This window comes from Silene latifolia, chromosome X (assembly GCF_048544455.1).
Source record: "Silene latifolia isolate original U9 population chromosome X, ASM4854445v1, whole genome shotgun sequence".
NCBI classification, from domain to species: Eukaryota; Viridiplantae; Streptophyta; class Magnoliopsida; order Caryophyllales; family Caryophyllaceae; genus Silene; species Silene latifolia.
Window position 1 is genome coordinate 47,171,350 of NC_133537.1, and position 8,360 is coordinate 47,179,709.

An 8,360-nucleotide genomic window follows, 5' to 3' on the forward strand; every position below is an offset into this window, starting at 1 on the left:
AAGTTCAAGGCGTTCTAAAGGGATGCCATTCATCACCTTATGGAGGACACCATGGGGCACGAAGAACTATTGCTAAGGTCCTCCAATCGGGTTTCTTTTGGTCTACCATGTTTGAAGATGCTAGAGAATTTATTCTCCATTGTGATCCTTGCCAAAGAACCGGAAACATTTCTTGGAGAAATGAGATGCCACAACGAGGAATATTGGAGGTAGAAATTTTCGATGTTTGGGGAATCGACTACTAAGGACCATTTGTGTCATCTCAAGGAAATAAGTACATTCTTGTAGCCGTTGATTATGTGTCAAAGTGGGTAGAAGCAATTTCTACCCCAACCGATGATGCCAAAACGGTTAACAAACTTCTCAAGAAAGTAATCTTCCCAAGGTTCGGAGTCCCTAGAGAAATCATAAGTGATGGAGGGACACATTTCCATGAGAAGAAGCTCACCTCTATTTTGACAAAATATGGTGTTCAACATAGAACCGGCTTGGGATACCATCCTCAAACAAGCGGCCAAGTTGAAGTTTCAAATAGAGAGATCAAGCAAATTCTTGAAAAGGTTGTTAACAAGACTCGTAAGGATTGGAGTATGAAGCTTGATGACACTCTTTGGGCTTATAGGACGGCTTATAAGACTCCCATATGAGCCTTGTAATACCCGCCCTTTTAGAGACCCTTTGACCAGCGTTGACTGACCTTGGGAGCGATAATAGTCCTTAGAAGTGCGTGCCAAGTTACCTTGGGTTGTGAGTTGTGCGTGGTACTCGATAGAGTAGAGGCTACTCGATCGAGTAGCTTGGATACTCGACCGAGTAGGGGGACACTCGATCGAGTATGTGGGACACTCGATCGAGTAACGGGTTTTCAGCGAGGTTTATAATCGCGTTTTGTTAAATCCACAAATCATTTCCGCCTCATTTCTTCAATCCTTTAGTCGCCTCTTTCCCTTCCCTTCACCATAAAACCTCCATGGAAGCCTTTGAAGGTTCTTGTGCCTTAGGAGAGCATAGCTTGAGTCGGGTAGCGGTCTTTTGCCGGGTTTCTCCTTGTAGATATGTCGTCATCATCGTCCGTATCCTTGTCTTTGCAGTTAGGGTTTGCTTGTTAGTGATAGATGATTGTGTTATGTATATAGGTGTTGCTTGATCGCTGGATGTTTCGTATGTTGGCATGGAGTGGTTGTAGTTGCTTAAAGGTAGGTTCGCCTACTCAGTTTCTGTAGATGGTCTAGTGTGTCGGTTGCTGTGTCGTTGTGGTTGTGTTTGTGTGGCAGCATATATACGGTGGTCGATCAGTATATACAGTTTGTTGGTTGTGTTGTATTGCAGCTGTCTGTGATTGTTTGTCTCTGGTTCTCGAGATGCGTTCTCGGCTGAGTGGAGTCACTTGCGGGAGTGGCTTCACGCCCTAGTTTCGCCCTCCATGGAACCCGCCACGGGAGGGGATGTGCACATTAATGGGACAGGGTTATCGCTCGGTATGATGAGCGGGGATTTGGTGGGTACGGCTGCGGTCCCCCACTGGGAGGGCTGGTCCAGTGGACAGTCGGTGACGGAGAATGATTGGAGTGGGTGTGCTTGTGTGTGTGTGCCTGATTGTGTTGTGTTGTGTTGATAGATGTTGTTGATATTGTTATGTCTTATCTCAGTACTGACCTTGTGTGGTTGTCTTGTTGTCTTATGTGTCTGCCGTGATCCCTTATGGTGAGCAGTCTGTCTTAGCAGGTGTTGATGTTGTTGATAGCTGGAGTCCGGGAAGGGATGAGTCTTCACGAGATTTACTAGTGTAGAGTGTAGCCAATGAGTTGTACCTTTATTTTGGTTAAGTTGGTTGTAACGCTTGTAATATAACTATAAATGTTCTTTTATCGACTTTTGATGATTACTTACCTCGGGCAACCGAGATGGTAGCACCCTTATATGCTAAGAAAGGCCTGGTTAAGGCTCCTCTGAATATGGGGGTGTTACAAAGTGGTATCAGAGCGACGATTTTGGAACCTGTAACAAATGAAACTAATGAACTTAGTGAGTCTTATAAAAGGAACCTGGTGTATGTGTAATGGGAGCCCCAGCTGATGCTAGATTTTGGGTGAGTAGGCGCTCTCATTTCAAAATCTTGGCCCCATGGTACTTAAGCCAGTCACTGGGTATGGGAATGTGGAGTCCGTGTGTATGACTAATGTGTATGTTAATTTTGTTGGAACTACCTGTGGATGAGTTTATTGAAGTTGGTATGAGCATGATAGTCGCACTTGAATCGTATATGGTAAAGTTGGATAGAATTAGTGAACTTATGTGATGTAGGTTTTATTTAATAGAAATGCGTGAAAGTGCGGAAGTGTGTGCGGTAATATGAAAGGTGGACGTGTTGGTGTTTATTTTAAGTTGTTAATAATAGCGAACCTATATGAGTTTATAATTTCTACCGTAGCTATAATGATGATAGTTAAGGAAGTGTTGAGATATAGTACGAGAATTGGTAATTCGTGATGCGTATATACAATGCTTGGTGATTGAAACTTTCCGCCGTGTAATGATTAATTTGTGTAAAATAATTTTGTTATGTTGAAATTGGAACTTGGTAAGCTTTAATTTGTTTGTGTGGAATATACTTGGATGACATAAAGATATTTGTCGTTAATTAGATGCTTTATATTGATGTGAGCACGAGTTTGCTAGCCATGCGGTAAGCTGAGTCTAAGTATGATATGGTGACGTAAATATGTAAGTGAATGACTCGGAAGCAGGTAAACCGAGTTGGGTAAATTGTTGTAGCGTAATATGACATGAATCTTATCTGATGAGACGTATGATATGCTTGAGTAGTAATGGTAATACATGAATGAGTATGATGACTAGTGACGAATTCCGAACATGGTTTGGAATCGACGCGCAATGTTGTTTTTGCAGGAATCTTCAAATTATTTCGTACTTCTGACCGAGTATTTAACCTTACTTGACCGAGTGCGAGTGCTTACTAGACCGAGTAGACCTCACTCGATCTAGTTAGGAAGCTATAACGTCGGGGTGTGGGAATTTTCTGCAGACACTCGACGAAATAGCACCTACTCGATCGAGTAGAGGGCACTCGATCGAGTACCCTAGGCACTCGATCGAGTAGGCTACAGTACCGAGCTTCTTACGGGTTTCTTAAAACCCTTATTTCCTCTTTCTCTCCTCATTCTTTCTTCTTTATTTCGAACCCTAAGCTCTTATATCTCTCAAAAGCTCTCATAGTCTTGTAGTGTGTTGACTGATTTGGGTTGTTTCTCCTTATTTGATTGCATTCTTTTACTTTCCTATTTAATCAAGGTATGACTTTCTTCCCTATTTACAGGATTTATCACTTTGAACTTGTTAGAATGGTAGGATTAACTGAAATTTCGATTCATATGGGCGAATTATTGCTTTTAATTGTTGTAATATGATTCACATGCTTCCCTTTCTTGAATGTTGGTGATTAATTGCTGTAAAAATAGACTAGAAATCGCAAAATTGGGGACGAATTTTCTAGGGTTTGCAAAAATTAAAACTGATTTTGGGTTGTTTCTACATATTATATGATGCAATTGAACACTATACATGGTATATATCATGTTGAAGGATGAATTTTGGTGATTTTCACCTTAAAAGTTGCCTTAAAACTCCGTCTTAAAAGTGCCCCAAATTGAAATTCGTTTTCTATATTTGAAATTTGGTGTTGGATATGATTGTTTAAGTAAGGGTTAAACTTCAATATGATAATGGTGATGTTAATTGATGGTAAATATGTCAAAATCGTTACAGCTGTAGAGACCGTCCGACAAGTCTAATTGAGTTGTTTATTTCTAATATTGAAGGTTGATGATGATATGTTTTAAATTACCTTTCTATGAGCATGTACGGATATCTCACATGCTATTAAGTATGTATATAGAGTAGCATTTGAATCATGCTAGGATGTCAGAATTGGTTGAGTAGATTGTGTTTGTCATGCTAAACTTTTCACAACAATAGAGATCGTCTGAGTTACTATAAAATGAATTTATACATATCAATTGGGGATTTGTTGGTGACAGTGTGTACCTAGTTGAATATTCAAAGTTCAATTGTGTGAATTATGTGTCTTACATGTCTATGCAAGTTTGTTTAAGTTATATGCTAAAACAGATGCCGAGACTGAACTTAGGGACCCGTCAGAGCAAGAGGGGGAGGGCTTCACAGCCCGAGCCTGGGGAAGGTAGTGGACCCGTAGTACCCGCGGTACCGGAGTACCCTACGATGGTGTTTGTGGATTTTAAACAGAGGGAGCATTTTGTGGCGTTGCAGAAACGCAAAATGAGGCCTACCCGTTGTGTGGATACCACACTTCTGACTGACATGGGGATTGAGACGGATGTCCGTCACATATTTGAGACTTTGGGGTTTACGGGGTTGTATCAGCTGAGGAAGCATACTTACCCTTTTCTTACTTTGGAGTTTATGAGCTCGTTTAAATACGAGCCAGTGCACTGTTGTTGAGTTTCGTTTGATGAACACAAGTTTCCTGTTGACCATGGACCTTTTCGCGTCTCACCTTGGGTTGGCCAAGCCTCCCAAGGATTCCATCGGTGAGATCCCTTCTGAGTGCGGTGTCTGCCGCCTAATGCCTTGTCTTACCGGAAAGTCAGCTCCCACCTCAAGCAACATGATGATTAATGATGTTCAGCATGTTACCTTGAGGATCTTTCTTCGTTCTCTTTCGAACCTCCTTTATGATAGACCGGATATTAGCAAACTGAACAATCATGAGGTGTTGCTTCTGATGTCTTACCTCAACCCGGAGCGGACCGAGAGGGTGGTCTTTAATGCTCCTGCCATGGTCTGCGCTAGCCTTGCTTTGATGGCTACGACCACTTCCCGGTACTTGAGTTGTGGTGCTATCGCCACTCGGCTAGCTGAAAAGCTAACCTCCTTTGAGGCTTCTTCCGAGTATGTTCCTCTGGCTACACCGGTGCCTACTATGGACCGAGACTACTACCTCGACCTGAAATGGTTGAGAACTTTAGCTGATGGCAACCTAGCTTGGAGGGTGTGGGGCATGAGCTGGATGAAGATTCCGGCTCCTGAGCACCTCCCACCGACAGAGCCGTTAGACCCGGTGGTTATAGCTGTGGACTCCGATGAGGAGGAGGAGGGTGATGATGGACCCCGACAGTTGAGGACGTACCTCATCGATGACACGATCCTCCAGGTGATGCCTGAGCCGAAGAATGGAGAGAATGCAGCCGTAGTGGAGGAGAGGCCCAGGTTGGGGAGAGGACCCCGTCGAGTAAGGGAGATGACCGCTGGGACTAGACCACGACCGGTAGCACCACCGCAGCAGCACCCTTTTCCGTGCTACCCCTACCTCGACACCCCGGAGACGCGTTCGAGCTATTTGGCAGAGAGAGTGTCATCTACTTTGACACTCCGGAATATGCATGAGATGGCGTACACTCAGGGGATAGGGACCGAGGGACCACATCCAGTGTGGTGGAGTGGAGTCGGGGACTATAGTGGAGTTTTCCACTCTTACGGGGTGGATCAGTCAGCTTGGGGGACACCTCAGTCCTTTGCTTTTGGTGGCTTGACCCCATGGGACGTGAGTCCTGGAGCTGGGGCGAGGGTTGATGCGGGTATTGGGTCATCGATAGCGGGCACATCGGGAGGTAATGGTGGTGGAGATGAGGTGATGGAGGAGGAGCAGCAACAGCTGCAACAGGAGTGATACTCCTATTTTTTTATCCTTGTTTATGGTCGTTGGTGTTGGACGTTAGTAGTTGTTGATAGTTAGAACTTTTATTTTGGATTTGTATGGTTGGCCATAAGGCCGGAGTTACTAGCTTGACTTTATTGCAGGATTTTTGGGAGTCGGGAAGTCATCTCGACTCACGTTATGTGACATTTATATATGCATATATGTGGGTTATGACAGGTTTTCTCAAGATTTCGACCTGTAGGTACTCGACAGAGTACCCCATACTCGGTCGAGTAGCTACAGGTGTGGCAGAAATGAGGCATTCTGATCTCAGGGCTACTCGATCGAGTAGCCAAGACACTCGATCGAGTAGCGGGCACTCGATCGTGTACCCTATATACTCGATCGAGTAGCACTGTTACAGGCACATTCGTAAAATTTAAAATTGTTTAATGGTTATATAATTATATGTTTGATGTTTAACATGGTTATTAATGAGTAGTAACATGTTTGAACCGTTCATTCAATATGTTGGAAGTCGTGCTTGGTTTTAAAGGCGTATTTGCAACGAATAGTGAAGTTGTAATTATTCTTATTGCATTCATTTTACATCCGTATTGTCTACAAGTTGTATTTCACCGGATTCTATATATACAAATTCAAATGATATGCATATGCCTGCTTGACGGTGACTAGTTATTCGAATATGGTTGCATATATCTTTATGGTTTACTGGTTGTACGAGTAATATGAGTAATGTCAATAATGAATCATATGTTTTGGATATATGTCAAGATGTAAGTAGTAAGTAACATGTGCCGTAATTTAGTGGTGAACTTCGGGGACGAAGTTACTTTTAGAGGGGAAGAGTAATGTCGCAAAATAAAAAGGCCGATTTTGAAATTATGTTGTTTGTTTATAACGTTTCCTACGACTTTAGTCACATCTCGTGTATGGAAGTATAATTGTTTACACTTGTTAGTGGAAGTAATTTGTATGTTGAAGTAAAGTTGAATAGTATACTTAAAAGGCGGTCATAGAAAGATAGTCATGAGGCGGTGTGTTGGAATCGAATTATATTGTTGAGTACGTTAGTGGTGATAATGTGATATGTTTCGCGTTGTTGGTTGTTGCTAGTGAAAGTGTAACCTTGTAGTGTGTTGGGTAATCGTTAATTATGCCGGTTTGTGTAATGAGGGTGGTATTTCAAGTAGTAACTTATAAGAGTCGACCTATATAGAGTGTTAGACAGTTGATGATGATGACATGGGAGGGTATTTCGCATGAGTAGTGGCCTGTGTCGAAAGAGTAGTGATGTCGTTGTGTTCCCGTGTCTTGTGCGTTGAGATAGGTGAGTTGAACTTCGGGGACGAAGTTCTTTTTAAGGGGGAAGACTGTAATGCCCGCCCTTTTAGAGACCCTTTGACCAGCGTTGACTGATCTTGGGAGCGGTAATAGTCCTTAGAAGTGCGTGCCAAGTTACCTTGGGTTGTGAGTTGTGCATGGTACTCGATAGAGTAGAGGCTACTCGATCTAGTAGCTTGGATACTCGATCGAGTAGGGGGACACTCGATCGAGTATGTGGGACACTCGATCGAGTAACGGGTTTTCAGCGAGGGTTTATAATCGCGTTTTGTTAAATCCGTAAATCATTTCCACCTCATTTCTTCAATCCTTTAGTCGCCTCTTTCCCTTCCCTTCACCATAAAACCTCCATGGAAGCCTTTGAAGGTTCTTGTGCCTTAGGAGAGCATAGCTTGAGTCGGGTAGCGTTCTTTTGCCGGGTTTCTCCTTGTAGGTATGTCGTCATCATCGTCCGTATCCTTGTCTTTGCAGTTAGGGTTCGCTTGTTAGTGATAGATGATTGTGTTATGTATATAGGTGTTGCTTGATCACTGGATGTTTCGTATGTTGGCATGGAGTGGTTTTAGTTGCTTAAAGGTAGGTTCGCCTACTCAGTTTCTGTAGATGGTCTAGTGTGTCGGTTGTTGTGTCGTTGTGGTTGTGTTTGTGTGGCAGCATATATACGGTGGTCGGTCAGTATATACAGTTTGTTGGTTGTGTTGTGTTTATTGCGGTATCTGTGATTGTTTGTCTATGGTTCTCGAGATGCGTTCGGTGAGTGGAGTCACTTGCGGGAGTGGCTTCACGCCCTAGTTTCGCCCTCCGTGGAACCCGCCACGGGAGGGGATGTGCACATTAATGGGACAGGGTTATCGCTCGGTATGATGAGCGGGGATTTGGTGGGTACGGCTGCGGTCCCCCCGGCAAGGCAGTCCAAAGTGGACAGTCGGTGACGGAGAATGATTGGAGTGGGTGTGCTTGTGTGTGTGTGCCTGATTGTGTTGTGTTGTGTTGATAGATGTTGTTGATATTGTCATGTCTTATCTCAGTACTGACCTTGTGTGGTTGTCTTGTTGTCTTATGTGTCTGCCGTGATCCCTTATGGTGAGCAGTCTGTCTTAGCAGGTGTTGATGTTGTTGATAGCTGGAGTCCGGGCAGGGATGAGTCTTCACGAGATTTACTAGTGTAGAGTGTAGCCAATGAGTTGTACCTTTATTTTGGTTAAGTTGGTTGTAACGCTTGTAATATAACTATAAATGTTCTTTTATCGACTTTTGATGATTACTTACTTCGGGCAACCGAGATGGTAGCGCCCTT